Here is a 16,337-nt window from a genome sequence, read left to right on the forward strand (position 1 = left end):
AGACACTAATTAGGGCACGTTGTCTAAATATTTAAAGATGAACACATTTTTAAATGATACATTTTTTGAAGTTCTACTTCAATATTCGATATAATTCTATTTTCTTTACTGTCTCCATTTTTTTAAGTCAGTTATAATCTCTAAAACCTTTTCCTAAGTTTGAAAACTACTATGCTGAAAATCGCATCAAAATCGGTTCAACCAAACGCGAGATAATTGCGCACAAACATACATACAGGTCAAACTGAAAACCTCCTTTTTTGAAGTCGGCTAAAAATATTTAAACTCTCTGATCAATTCTTAGCAAATTATGACTTTTAAGGAAGGAAAGTTGGATACTTGTTTACCAATCCACTACCACTTTGGAACGATCTACCACAAAATAAAAGCTGTTATTTGCACCTCTGCCTATCTTTTACCACCGCTCATAACTGCGGAGTCGCGTGTGTAAGCGGCAACGTTGCTATATCGCTCATATTAGCGGCAACATCGCTACATCCGCAGTGACAACGTTGCTATATCGCTCATATTAGCGGCAACATCGCTACATCCGCAGTGACAACGTTGCTGACTGAGCGCAGTGCAGCGGTGTGTTGTGCCAAGACTTCAGCCTTTGCCAATTTATTCTTGTTTCTGTAGTAACTTAATACATCTTACAATGTCTATCTGACTGACTTTCTCGTTGGCCTAGTACAACCAGTGTTGTGTTACTATTATTCGAGCGCTATAGTACTGAAGTTCGGTCCGATCTTCTTCGGGCAAAATACTGATTAAATTTTTAATAAAACAGTACATATCCTGGAAGTCTGTTTAGATCATGTATCAATCACCCTTATGTTATATAAATCAACTGACAAAAAAGTGAGTGGGTCATCTAAAATCACTTCTGCTTACCCTTTTGTAAAAATAACAGGCGTAATAATACTCTTAACTACGACATAAGTTACATACGGACATTTAATCTAACCCAGCAAGGCATTGAAATAACATGCGTCTATATAAAGCAAACCTACTTTCAGTTTCTCTCTTTCAAGTGAATGTAAACCAACTTCTTTACAAAGTCATTGCTTTCTACAAATTCTCGTTTGAGTGTTTAGGTATCTGGCTTTAGTTTGCGGTCGTTCATGGGACAGTGGGCACGTTGAGCTCACATAAAACGTACACGGTACAGTCACGCTCATTTCCATGGCAACAATTTGACATTTACATCGACTTTACAACTTAGCACTAAGAGCGGTTTTCGTTTACGCTTTGCCAAAGATATTTGGTGGACTGTACATACATGTATGTATGTGCTTCTATATAACTGTGTTCCTTTTTTCCATTCATGCCCAAATCTCACTGGGACTGACCACTATTTTTAAATAGGTGGCTGGTTTAGCTCGAAACTTGAAACAATTTTACTCTTGTTACGCTCTATTTTCGGTTTTTATACAGGCTCCCTCTGGACAAATTTATTTAGAAACTACTTAGTTTAAAAGGTTTGCCTCCTATTTGTATGTAGTCGTTTCAAGTGAGATTAAAATAAAATCTTCCTAACCGAAATGTTTGCAAAGTAAACTCGACCTTCTATTTCTCTGAAATCAAGAAACTAATGACACGTTTTTACAGGACCTTTTTATTTACCGAGGTTTAAGTAATATGTAGTAAGAATATTTAAAGACAAAAAGTAATCGTATTTTAATCTTTAAATTGTATGTTTTGCTTGTATTTTCCATCAAGTTAAACTGGTAGTAGTCATATATTAAATGATAAATGATATTTATTTCTGCAAGTAGGTTACAAAATAACACTTTTATACGTCAATCTTTGAAATAACTAGATGAGGCCGCCGATTAAAATTTTTGTTAATAATATGAACTAGTTTTTGTGAATAAATCACAAGAACTAGTTAAACATTTATAATTTTGACCAAATTTGAATAAAAAGGAAATCTGGTTGAGTTGATCTGCTCGTAAGCTCGCAAAACGACTTTACGGCTGAAGTAGGCAAGTTTTGGAAGCGTGAAGGGTCTATTTTTGATACCAATCAATGGCGAGGAATATCGATGAAGGAGATCTAAATGCACATCCGAATTTGTGGTAGAGATATATTCGTGATTTTGATAGAAGCTAAGTGAATGAAGCCTTTACTATAGGTATTTTCTCATATGGTTGCGTATGAAAGAGGAAAATAATATGTGTATATAGAGTTACACTCAATTTCTAGATAATCCAATGGTATTTTAGGTTTATATTCGGATTAAAATTACGTTTGACAACATACAAAGTCATTGACATATACTATCTCTTTATAGTCGTGTTTAGTTAATGTTTCAGTTCCAAAGAGAGAATAATAATTACATTCAATGACCTTATGTAATTTGACGGAGATGAATTAATTAGTGACTGTATACGAAACACTTCCTGACTCCGAATTATTACTAAAATGTTGCTAAGCGAATGTAAAGCAATAATAAACAGCCTCCCAATAAATTACATCATACTGGGAAGCTATTTGTAGTATCCAATAATAATTATGTACCAACATAATGTATTATCAGAGTTCAATTCAAAGCCAACAGAGCATAAGATTTCCTTTAATAACAGCGAATTAATGAGAGATTGAATATCGAAACTGGAAATTACGGGCTACCCAAGATAGTTCATGCTAGTAATCATTTAGTACTTTGTCTAATTAATGTAACAAGGGGCTAGTCGCTAAGTGGTTTCTGGCTTACGGTTAGCAAGCATTAGTTAGGTGAGGTAGTCAGGCGCAGGTAGACCTCTGAAACCAAATTGTAACATAACGTTACATGTACATTATGCTTGATTTCGCTTAAGGGGAAAGGTATGTACCTATAGGCCTATGTAGGTACGTACTGTTCGCCAATTAGTTTTGAATACGTCACTGTCCAATCGTTCTTGTGTTGTATAATGGTGGACTATCTATATTAATGACTTATTGTAGATTGACGAAATTTTTTCTAGTTGTTAGACCAGCTGTATAAAAGGAGACCCTTTTGCCATTTATATGGGAAAATATCTCGATGATTGTTTGTGTGAAAAGCTAGCTAGTGTTTAGGGATCACCCTTTTAAGCGTTTATTAAACAGTTTATTTTATTTATGAAATAATTAAGCATTTAGGTATACTGCCTCGTTGGTCGAGTGGTCGCTAAGTGCACCTGCCGAGCAAGGGGTCTCGAGTTCGGTTCCAGGATCGGGAAAAGTATTACTGGGCTTTTTTCGATTAATATGTCAGTAGTAGCACGAAGTCTAGAATCGTGCCCAGTATATGGCAATAGGCTCACCCCTATTGGGACTTATAACACAAATAGTGAAAAGTGGGTCTACATTGTGTGCGCCTCTGCCTACCCCTTTGGGGATAAAACGCGTGACGTTGCAATAACATCTATACTAATATTATAAAGCTGAAGAGTTTGTTTGATTGTTTGTTTGAATGCGCTATTCTCCGGAACTACTGGTCCGATTTAAATAATTATTTTTGTGTTGAATGGTACATTTATCGAGGAAAGCTAAGGATATAAAACATCACGCTATGACTAATAGGAGCCAAGCAGAGCGGGTGAAACCGCGCGGATGTAGCTAATTTAGGTATACAACTTTATATTTTAGGCAAGTAACCTATAGACATTATTATTTTAACCTGGTTACCAATAACTAAGTAACTACATAGTTTCAAATATTAATTACTCAGTGGGTAGATGTGATTGTAGACTAATTGTAGGCCATGGTACTACCCTTTTTAAAGGCCAGTATGTGTCTAATAATACACGAACACCCTTACTATGTTTAATTAAAGATTTTAAAGTCATTACCCTATGATTATGTTGTTTGGTTTTCTAGAATAAAGATATCTTTTTAACTCCCAAAGGTTGTGGGTTTTTTTTTTTTTTTTTTTTCAGGGGGAAAATCATCCAATGACTTCTCTCGCCAGGGCAAAGCGAGAGGGAGTGTCAGACTCTTACTGACTAAAAACCACCCCGTTCCTACTCCTGCTTGTCGAGCCGGAGCCCCGGTAAACCCGCTAGGTAGTCCGCAGCTCCGGATTAAGCATCAGCCCTACTGGGCCCCATCTGTGGTGGTCTGATGGCTCTTTGAGGCGCGCGCGGAACGCAACGCGCCGCACGCACGGGTCTGGTTCTGGTCTGGCTGGGAGCTACCCTTGCTCGCCGCCCGCAGACCCGCACTTACGGTGGCCGGAGATCGTCACGCGATCCCCGACGCCCGGAGTGTCTTTCGCGTCGGCTAGGGCGTGAGGAAGTTCGTTCCTTCACGCGTCCCGCCTCCTCCTTAGCTAGCATAACTGCTTCGCAGAAGGAGGAGACGGCATCCCAGTCCCCCTCGCTCCGCACCATGGTCTGAACCAAAGCCGGACGCGAGAGGTCGCCGTCGCCGATTACTTCCCTGAGGGCACGGCGGTGTTCAGCCCACGCAGGGCAGACCGCAACCGTGTGTTCCACCGTGTCCTCCGGGCGGTCTTCGCAGTAATGACACCCGGGCGTTTCCTCCCGCCCAATCAAAAACAGGAACCTACCGAAACTCCCATGTCCGGTAAGCACCTGCGTCAGGCGGTAGGTGAGGACGCCATGGCGCCTCTCTAGCCACTCCTCAAAGAGGGGACTTACCGCTGCAATGACAGCGAGCCCAGCCCTCGGTTGCGACAGTCGTTGCTGCCAATCCGCCATGAAAAGGTTGTGGGTAAGATCTAACTAATATAATAATACTAACTGTTTTGTTTTGCCTTATAAATGTTTTCTAGAAAATAGATATTGGCCGATTCTCAGATATACTGAATATCAGTTGGTAAAAATCAGTAAAGCCGCTTCGGAGAAGTACGGTAACTAACATTATGACGTGTAAATTTTATATATTAGATAATATTATGTTGGTTTGAAACTTACCTAGATTATTTTATAAGTATTGAATTACACAGAATAGCTGGTTTTTAGAAGTGAGCCACCATTAATTTAACATTTGCGAACCTCCACTTTTTGAGTCGTGTAAATCTGAAAAATACTATACTGAAAACCGCATCAAAATCGGTACAGCTAAACTCGAGATAATCGCGCACAAACATACATACCTACATACATAGGGAAAATTTAAAAGGAAACAAATATTTGTATCAGAGTAGCCGGATTTTAAATATTAATGTATTTCCTATTTCATACAAATTGCATAAAGTAATTGATAAAAAAAAAGCTTCATTTATTTGGTTTATCATTTTACAATCACTGTCCTTTTTAATAATGGATGTAAAAAATGTATTCTGTGAAAACTATTAGCGTTAAGCTCAGGGGATTCTGCTGTAGATGATTAATTTATTTATTTATTTGCTAAAATCGTTATTGGAATGTTATTCATTAATTTAATAAATAAATGATATAATGTATTTTTCGTGGCGAGCATTTCGATTATTCTCTAGTGCACAGTTTATCTTTAAACACATCTGGATATTGATACGTCCATTTCAACATAATTAACTCAATAGTACATCAAATCGGAACGCACTACTATAAAAACTGATCATGCTATTTAATTCTCAATAGAACGGGCAGAATTCACCTTTTATAATACCTCATGTCACATCACACATATCAACAACCTGTAAGTGGCCACTGCTAACTCTTCTGACACTGTTGTGTTTCGTTGTGTGAGCGAGGTTACCAGAGGCCCCCCTTCTCAATCTTCCCAATCCCTGATTCTCCAACAACCCTTAAATTCCTAACCCCCAAAAAATCAGCAACGCGCTTGTAACGCATTTGGTGTTTCAAGGGTATATGGGCGGCGGTGATTGCTTGCCATCACTATCAATATCACTTGGTATCCCTATATTTTTTCCGTCTGCTAGTTAATCGGCTTATAACATAAAAAAAAACCTACTAACACAGTCGTATAACACAATAACAATCAAGTCCAAATACTCTTTGATGTCGTTCCGTACATCGAAGACCATCAGGTTATTACATCGTCCCATCTGGCTAGAAGGTAAAATGCCAGTTAAGTTAACTGGATCAATTGAATAATACCTATTAAGGAAAGCTATAAAACATTGAACAAACTGTTACGATCCCGTGACGTAATCTTTTGTTCTATTTGTAGTTTGTTTCTGATGGCGCTAGTGTTGAAAATTAGCGACGATGGAAGAATGTGGAAGGTAAATTCTGCTTAAAATGTTTAAAATTTAGTCATTATAAAGCGAAAATTGCGTACTTGTATCTAAATACCAATTCGGTCTTAAGCTTAGTTTCCTATAAAATTGTTCAGCAACTTCCATTGGGAAGTTGGTAAAAAGATATCCCAATGCGGTTAATCCACCAACTTCCTTTGAGTAAGACATCCAAATATGCGACTTTTATTATTTACTTGACCACGTTATTTGAAAGTCTATTTAATTATCATTATCATCAAGAAACGTCCACTACTGGAGAAATATTTCACCAGAAAAGGTAGTAGGAGATAGGTAAATTCCCCACGTTTACCGAAAAATTTGAAAGTTTTACTATGTGACATCTCATTGGAGCTAAAAATAAATAAAAACGAAGTCCATTTAAATTCTCAATTAATATAATTTGACTTAAACGATGTAAGTGTTTAAAAATAAACCTAAAGTTATTTATAAATGTTTCCAATGAAATATTGTTCCACGCGAATCTAATTAAGAGCACGTAAGGTAACAAGTTTGATTAAACAGTGTATAAAATGTATGAAGTAAAGTTTCTTTATAATCCTGTAATAAATTGAAAAAGCAAGGAATAATTTAATACTGGAAAATATGAACTTTAACATGTTTAATGTAACATAACAATTATGGCGTCTTTAATTTCCCGAAAGGTTAAGTAAAGGTAACACTGTCACCAATTATGTTACTAGTATTAAGTAATATGAAGTGAACTAATTTCTCTACAATTATTATTATTAACACGTTAACCGCCACGTCTGTAACTGGTGACCGATGCTTAGCGGAAGATTTGCCTTCAACAGTTTCCTTTCATCAGTTAATGTTTTTAAAATACCATTAATACTTTGCCTGACCACAAAATCGAACACGAGACCTTGTGCGCTTGTAACCTCTCGAACAGATACTCGTAGGCAGTTTAGTTACAATCTCTTTTATAACAAGTACTATGGTAATGCTCGATTTTTTAAAACTTTATAATTTATTCATAAGTAAAAAAAGTGGTACCCTTTTGCATGAAATTAAGTCACGTATTCATAAAATATACTAATCAACTCAAGAAAGTTCTGTCTACAACACAATTTTTAATTACCGTATAAAATATTCATACTTCGTTTTAGTATTTAAAATATTCAGCTGGCGTTAATGTGGTTCTAAATATGTTTTAGAAGCACTTCGGTTTCAGTTACAGACTAAATAATCAATCTAAATTAAGTCTACACTTCTATTTTTGTCAGCCCAGGTATATAAAGTGTATACTCTACCTGGGTCTTGTTTAGATATGGATATTATTAGGTTGTTGTGTATATCAAGGATATTTGTTACAAAAGGGTAGAAAAACCGGTACCTAATGTGTCTTTTGTGACTGATTTGTGACTAAAAACTATTTAGAAAGAATTTAAAATTCACGTGCATGAAACTACTGATACCTGTTGATGAAGCGAAAGGTCTGTAAGATTTGTAGTAATTGGCGTTCCATTGTCTCTGCCTACCCCCATGGGAAACAGGTGAGGTTATGTATGTATATATTATGTATTAAAAGTCATACGTTTCTGTGTTCCAAGCGTATATTTCTGTGTATAAAACACAGAAATATTCGTTTACCGTTCGCTCAGCTTACCCCATACGGCGTAGTAAATGGTATATTTACTTTTATACTACGCAAGTTTTGGGCCTAATGCAATATACTGAAAGTTATCTAGAATAATAGTATCGGTTGTACGGTTATCGTTGTCGCGGGTTCGATTCTCTCATGGAACAACTCTTTGTGTGATCCTCAATTTGTTGTTCAGGCACACATGATATAAGAGAAATTCCTTCAACGTTTATATTAAAAAAATATAATAATGGTTTTCCCGATTCAGAAATCAAAGCTTCGTTGTTGTAATACAGCTACATAATAATAGCATTTAACAGATATTTACCTAAAAGAAATCAGACTCTAGCAATTTAATTTACAATAAACCGAGATTCAACAAAACAGTAAACACGATACTAAAGTACATACTTAAAATACCACAATTTCTTTCCAATACAATTGTCGACCTCATTTTAAGAGGTTTTTACCCTTTTTATTAACTACCTATCTAGCTAAAAGCCAACCACTTTTATATATTAGATATAAAATAACCTTTTAAATAGTAGGGACCTATGTTTACCTTTTACGATTCGAATATTTATGTAGCATTAAATAAAATTTTGATTCTGGAATCAGTTTAAAAAGTTAGTATTTTCTTATTTAAACTGTTCGAATCAGAGAATAAGTTGTACCTATGCAGTTAGTAGCAAAAAGGAAGAATGTTACAATAATATTTGTTTTTCTTAAATTATATTTTACAGTGTGCCATATACTAGTCTTCTGATCAAGCCATAAATACCATTCGTATTTAAAAAAGGCTCTTTAATAGAATTCGAAACCTTTTAATTGATAAGTTCAATCGACAAAACTTATAGAAAACTAAATATTTAATTAAGTTTAAAAGAGCATTATGGCAATAATATAATGGCTACATAATAAGCGTGCCATATTATGGTCAAGCTCAGTATGCAATGCGGCAAGCCACATTAAGTTCTCCCGACACTACGTTCAGTGCAATACAGGGTGAGCACAAAGGACCATTCTCATAGACACAAGTTTATGCGGTTGTTCCAGAAGACTATACAGGCTGTTGTATTATGCTGACTGAACCTTAACGGTTCATATGCTTTGATATTGAATTTGGAACACTGATTTAAATGTGGTTGAATATTATGTTCTATTCAATTTAATATTTGAAAGTGATACAGTTGCTTTTTAAAAGCGTAAAATAAAATACAGCATGTTTACATATTATAGGAAAGGTTATTGTACTTTGGTTGGAGAATTATAATTAAGGTTTTCCTTCTAAGTATTTCTTGCCCTTTCTGTTGCTAAGATTTATTAGCAAATAGGTATAAATGAGTGTTGCTAAGTCTAATCTTAGGTTTAGTTTCAATGAATTTCATTTACTATAAAATTTAATGTCAATAAGCTTTACTGACGATTACGAGAATATCCCACCAAAGTCAGCTGCTCTTTATTCCCTACATTTAACTCTGCTGTTTATTGCAAGCATGGTTAAATACTTAAATAGGCACATTTAACATTATGTTACCTGCAGCAAAATGACGCGGTCAAAAGCCACGTTGCTGGTAATTGCTCAAAAATACTTGAGTTTTCTGAGCACGGTGGCACAGAACTTTTTATGCAAAGGCCTTTCGCTTGTCCCTACATTAAAGTGGGGGCTTAATTTGCTATAGTAGGTACTTAAGTAGTGACAGGTTGAAACCCATCACAACCATAATAAGCCCCTACTCCATTTTGTTTTTTTAATGTCCGTTTCGGCCACGCTGCTGCGCGAAATTCTCGACAAAAGACAATTTATGCAATCATTGTGCCAGTCTTATTTATTTAATAAATGTTCTATGTATTTTTTTTACGTTTTGGAGAGTATAATTGTTTTAACAGACAATGTGTTCAATAGCGAAGAAAAATATTATATTGGTAGGCATTTTTTCAATACACAATATAAAAAAAAAATCCTACCTATTCTTTCGCAATATGAGGTAGTATATTTGTAGGTATGTCAATCATTGTATTTAAGTTTATTTAACTGAGGCATCAGCCTTTTATTCGTATGTCCCAAAATAGTAGTAAAACTTGGTAAATTATAGATTACCACGTTCTTTAACCTAAGTGTTTTAAAAAGTCAATAAACTAGAATGACTATCGGAAAATCGTCTAAAATTACTGGTTTCCTAATACTAGACAAAGGTCAAAATTGATTGATGTCTTTACATTTTAAAGATGTGTGTTTATAAAAGTTAAATTGATTTGTTAATGTCTCAATCAGGGTTGATTTGTGTTGATAACATAAATACGAATAGTAGCTATGTATGTCTTTTCAATAGAGTTAAAAAACAGGTAGGTATGTATAAGTACTATTACGTATTAGTACTTGTACTTATGCCTAAATATTTCTAGGCTCTTAACGCATTATGTGCTGTTAGATTAAGAATTAACAGAGCAGACGTTATATGTTTATTCTTATACCAATTACTTATAACCCACTCTACCCATTGCTAAAACATAATGGACGAAGCGTGGGTGTGTATATAAAAAATGTACATCTCTGCTTACTCCTTCGGGGATAAGAAGGCATGATGTAATGTAATGTCATAACATCACTTCCAAATGATATCCCCGAAGGATTATAACTTAGAAAATATTTATATTAGTAAAGCCATTATTATATTTGTATACCGAATCTCTTTCAACCTTAGGACGAGTTTGCTTTATGTAATCGAAACGAGAGCGCGTTCGGTGCTCTGATTGGTTAGTTTATTCGAGCCGGCCAAACGCGCTCTCTTTTCTATTACTTTAAAAGTAAATAAAACTGTTACTAATGGTACTGGTCACGTACAGCAATTGCGAAATTCGAAAACAACAAACTAAATCGAAAACTATATCTAGAATAACTTTTTCAATAATCACCACGTAGTATAAAACAAAATCGCTTTTCGCTGTCTGTCCCTGTATTTGCTTAGATATTTAAGTACACAAAAGATTTTGTTACCAATATTTTTAATAGATAAAGTGATTTAAAGAGGGAGTTGAATACGTACCTAATGTTCCGAATTTAACGGGGCAAAATCTTATATCTATTAGATTTATATTTTGACAATAAAACAAGTAATACATTATTTGTTTAAATGAGAACTGTTGTACGAATCAAACTCTTTCACTCGAAATCCATAATGGAGTTGTGGAAAAATTTGATTAAGTATATTGTATGGTCATCAAGTTTAAGAGTGTGTACCAAATATCACACCGATCTGACGTCATGAACGGGCTTAAATGCCAATTACAAAATCTAATATAATCAAACAAACAAGTCAAGCAATAAATAAAACCGTTTAAAAAACAAAATAATAAACCAATATTCAAACATCATGTTATTTAAAACCCGCAACGTAGAACTGACGATGACACACGAAGGAGAAATGCAACTCAGTCCAAATACAGATACACTTGTATCTGTATTCAGATACACTTGTATTTGTATTCCCAAATTGTTTTGTGTGAGGCTGAAGGGTCACGTATTTAGTTAAGCGAATCTTCTCAGACATGTTGGCAAGTGAAACGAAGATTTTTTTTTGTATTCGCTTTGTGTCCAATTACCTCCAAATGTCAGATGTTTTGATCCCTGAGACAAGGAAACATGACGAATCGAGATTGAATAAAGAGATTGTTTTTTTTTATCAAATTATTTCAGCTCGTATTACTTACGGAATAAGAGGGGGATTGGTATGATAATGAAATTAGTGTTGTATGGGAAATTTGTATGGTTTCGTATGATTTCACAAGCGAGAAATTACAATTAGTTGTCAAATTTTAAACTATTTAGACCACAATATATTGCGTGTGAGTACCTATACATATGGGTAAACGCAACACTCCTGTTAAAAACTAGTTTTATTTAAAAAAAATTAAATTCAATATTTATTTTATGCAATAAAAGTTGTAATTTACTGGACAAGGCTGATGTTGTATAAATAACAGAAACAAAAACGATTAAATTTTTTCAGGAGCATTCCGTTTACAGCCTGTATAAAGTTTCATTAACACATTGAACGCCGTGGTGGTCACCGGTGACCGACGTTAGCGGAGGATTTGCCTTCAACAGTTTTCTATTGGCTGTCAAAGACTTAAAACCGATTTATCCGTTTCCAAGAATAACGACGTTGTTTTCAAAAACAGGCGCGTAGAAGCTCTTCTACTAAATTCTATTTATGAGTACATAATCCGAAGGAAATGTTGCCAACGTAATAATATCAAAGCTACCATTTGCATCTGATAGAGCAATTGCCTTCCGATATTGCATCTCATAGAGTAATATTACCTAATACTCAATACACAAGAACACTAGCCCAATACCAAGCCCTTAGATTATCATCTTGAGACAACCCTGGACCAGAATAATCTGGTTCTAAGCGGATTAAAATGGCGGACATGAGTACTTGTTTAAATTTGTATTCCAATCAAGGCCCATTCATTGTTTGATTCAATCTAATAACGGACTATAAATATTATATTAGAACAGGGTATTTTGGGAACAAGATGCCATCAGATGTATTATAAATGCAATTGTAATAATGTTAATGGTAGTAACTATAATATTAGTAAGGACACGGTGTGAGTATTTTATTTAATTTTTTGTAGTTATACTTTTTATTTGTATGCTACCTCGTTTCTCTGTAAATATTAATCATGTCTTTTAGCACTAAGTAAAGCTTCTTTGTTGTGTGACGAAGATTAAATTCTTTGTAAGAACATTATGTAATAAGATATATCAAGTAATTAAAAAAAAAGTGGATTGTAAAATAATTTTAAAAAGCTATATTGAATAATTACAATAAAGTGCACTACTAAAACTTGGCGGTAATCGTGGACCATAGACAACAAAAATGTATAAAAAGCCATAGACAATAGAAAAGGGGTATATTTATAAAATAAAAGATAAAGAATTTAATTTAGGGAAGTCTCATTATGTAAGCTAGTAAGTATAATGCAAGTTCGATGCGGTGCGTCCGTGCGGCCGACGGCGACCTAACAAGATTTGACGAGAGAAAACTCGGAAAAACTCGGCAGAGTCGGAGAAAGTCGGAGAAAGTCGAAAAAGGAAACATGAATACGATGCAAATTAAGATAACGAGATGTAATAAGGAAATGGTTCGTCGGAATAATTCGGTTTAACCTGCTTTATTGTCTTTTGTATTGTAGTACGGATCTACGGGTGCTTTAATTTATTTGTATTGTTATTATTTGACCGTGATTGTTCATAAATTGGTTAATTTTTTATTGATATTGTTATATTTTTTATGTAATTGTAGGTTAAATAGTTTTTAAACACTGCTTTATTGATAAAAATCTATAATGTAATTAATATTATTTAATATTGATTTAATAACCATGTTTTTAATTAATAAATTTAATAATTAAATTTAGTATGATATTTTAAATATTTTACAGAAAAATATAATTATTTAATTAATTATACGTTTTTAATTAGATAGTATAGTTAATAATGTAGTGATTAATAAGTGTTAAATATAATTATGAATTAAATATTACTGTTAATTAAATGTAATTTTATAATCAAATAAATTAAACGAATTTTACGTTGCAGAAAGGGTTAAAATAAGTCACATAGAACGCAAGTGACGGCGACGTTGCGTGATAAGAGTTACGGTTAATGGCCACAGTACATTTAAACTAATTCTCATACATATTTCGTGTAGCTTTAGTAACTTTTCTAACCAACACGACGACCACTGAAAATCCCACACAAAAATAAAATACACAAGCAAAAATACTTTCGAAAAAACTTTTTTAAAATTAAAATATCAACATTAATAATTACCTAAAAAACACACGACAACAAACGTCAATTGTTTCGAAAACTTTTTTAAAACTTTCCACAGAACAGTCACATGTAAGATGCACCAATTAAAAAAATAACTAGTTTTGTAGTGTTTACATTGCGGGCGAGCGAGAAAGGCCGCGGGGTTCGACGCGCCGTCCCCGGGTTTCCAAGCCGAACTGGAGTGGATCTCCGGCCGGCTTGCGATGTACCGCGGCGAACATGCGCACTCACTGCCTCTCTTTCAAACCATTGTGGAAGACCCCTGCAAACGCTCCTCTCCGCATTACTTGAAGGTAAACCTTTTTGGGTGTGCAGATGGTTTTATTGTTTCCCGCTGTACAGCGAGATCTTCACTGTTGCGTTCACGCGGTTCGACTGATCCATCTTTTGTTTTGTTCACGTGTCATTCTTTATTCAAAATTAGAATGCTGGATTCTATTCAGGCAGTATTTTTTTTAAGAATGCATGCGTTTTCTAAATTCAAATTCAGTGAAAATCTTATAAAAAGAAGCAATTTTCTTTGTAATTTATTTTTTTAAAAAGTAAATTAAATATCAGTAGAACAGGAGCACGCAGTTTTAAAATAAATTACGTGAATATTTTCTAAGATAAGATAAGATTATTTATGGCTTTACTTAAGAAATCGAAGGTGTTACAAGTTGATGCACGAACGAGTTCTTCAAGTTGCAATTTACATAATATTAGTTAAATGAAAAAAAGAGTAGAATAAGTGTAGTTTCTTTTAAGCATTTTCAATACATAGGTAAGTTCTGTTTACAATTTTGATAAGCGAAGTATTTGATTACATAATAACAACTATTGTTTTGTTTAACTTTGTACCATGATAACTTTTTGTTTATTCTTTCTTTTTTTTTTTTTTTTTAAAAACGTTGCTCCACATTAGGATTTTCTCCTGTGTCGTGGGTGCGTTTACAAACATACAATTTCACATGCACATGACACCCAAACCCGAAACAACAATTTGTGGATCACAAAGAGTTGTTCCGTGCGGAAATCGAACCCGCGACACGTTGCACGGCAGCCAGTTGCCCAGCCACCGCGCCAACCGTGCAGTCGATTATTACTTTGATGTTTTTAAAACATATTTTGTTTCTTTCCGTTTAGTATTAAAGGTCAAACGCCTTATCAAGAACAACACTTTGTTTTTGATTAGGAGTTTGTTCCTGATTGATAAAGTTATAATGTACGATTTGAAATTATTTATAACATTGTAATTAATAAAAATAACTTTTTTGAAAACTCAACAATTCTGGCAGGCATACCTTATTCGGAATCGAACCTGAGACCTTGGCTGTACTTATTTGACAATTCCACTACATTCAACCAACGAGGTAGTAGGCTTCAATGACTTCATTTTGTAACTTTGTGTGCGCGGTACAGAGCAAATATAATATTGATAGTTTTATATTTGCATCTCTTTCTCGCAAACCACAAAAAGTGATATAGCAATATTGTACTCCAAAAATAATACAGTTTACTACTTATGTACCATTATTTAAGAGCATTCAGGTATCTCGGAAGATGTGCTTATCTCTATCCAGTTCACGTCCAATTTTCCTCTGCAAAATACGAGCTCTCACGTACCTACAGATGAACACAATGAGCTAGGATTTTCCGGAAATTTCCGTTTGATTTTCTTCAAAACTAAAGTCATGGTTTACCAAGTTTAACCCGGATTTCAGCTGAAGTGGTGTGTTAAACATTATTTTGTGCGTTTCTTTTATTTGCAATGGTTTTTATAAATAATTTGACATAAACTTTCATGATAACAGTCACTAAATAAAAATCTCGGTTTACTCACGTACATTCATGGAGAAAAGCTCTACTAGTTTCGAGTCACAGAGGGACTCTTCATCATTAGCAAGCAGCGTGCGCAGACGTAGACGCAGCCTCTGTAGGCTGTGCGACGTCGTCGCCGCCTTTCCTGTTTAGTTCATTTAGTATTTTCATGATTGTGCTTATTATTAGTGAGTAAGATTTTTTGTAGGTTATGTAAACACTAACCGTTTCATATTACAGGCGCAATGGAACAAGTTTACTCGATTGTTTACAGTAGGCACAGAGAAACATCCGTATGTGATAAATGAATCTCACAATGTACCACGGTATGGAAAAATCTCTGAAATCCACTACAGATCTTGTGAAATAAGACTTTTAATCCAATACGGGTCAAAACGTTTTTTAACAAAAATAAATTAAATCGTTCTAAAATATTTGTACCTAATGCTCTCCCACTTTAAGTAGATTACCAACTTCCTTCGAACGACATTTTTTGATATAAAAAAATAACATATTACTACACGGAAAACCTACTCCAAGAGTTTATCACGTTTTTCCGCCAATCATAATCAAATTATTTTTGGAACTTTTGATCTTATAATTTATGAATTACATCTTAGAGAGACAAAATAGAAATATTCGTATTTGTTTCAGAATAGAATATTCTACAGGTGTATATGTAATGTGAAGAGATGATTAAGCGTCTAGGCGGTTTATTTTTATGTAGGAACAAAAATAATGTTTGACGTATCCAATGCTAACATACCTACTTTTGGAGATATGTGGGTGTACTATATGTATATTATATTTTATTTTTTATTGAGATAGGAAGCAAACGAGTAGACAGATCACCTGATGGTAAGCGATCAGTGCCGCCTATGCACATCCGCAATACCAGAGGAGTGATACGT

The 16,337-nt window shown here is 34.4% G+C and overlaps 1 protein-coding gene across 1 annotated transcript in view; it reads right to left on the bottom strand.

Moving 5' to 3' along the window:
- LOC118274066 (hemicentin-2) overlaps window positions 1-13,876 on the bottom strand; it is a 61,340-nt gene extending 47,464 nt beyond the window's left edge. Inside the window, exon 1 of the mRNA XM_035591421.2 lies at window positions 13,624-13,876. The gene's annotated coding sequence lies outside the window, so the exon portion shown is untranslated. The remainder of the gene's footprint in view (window positions 1-13,623) is intronic.
- Window positions 13,877-16,337: the final 2,461 nt, after the last annotated feature.

This window comes from Spodoptera frugiperda, chromosome 3 (genome assembly GCF_023101765.2).
Source record: "Spodoptera frugiperda isolate SF20-4 chromosome 3, AGI-APGP_CSIRO_Sfru_2.0, whole genome shotgun sequence".
NCBI lineage: Eukaryota > Metazoa > Arthropoda > Insecta > Lepidoptera > Noctuidae > Spodoptera > Spodoptera frugiperda.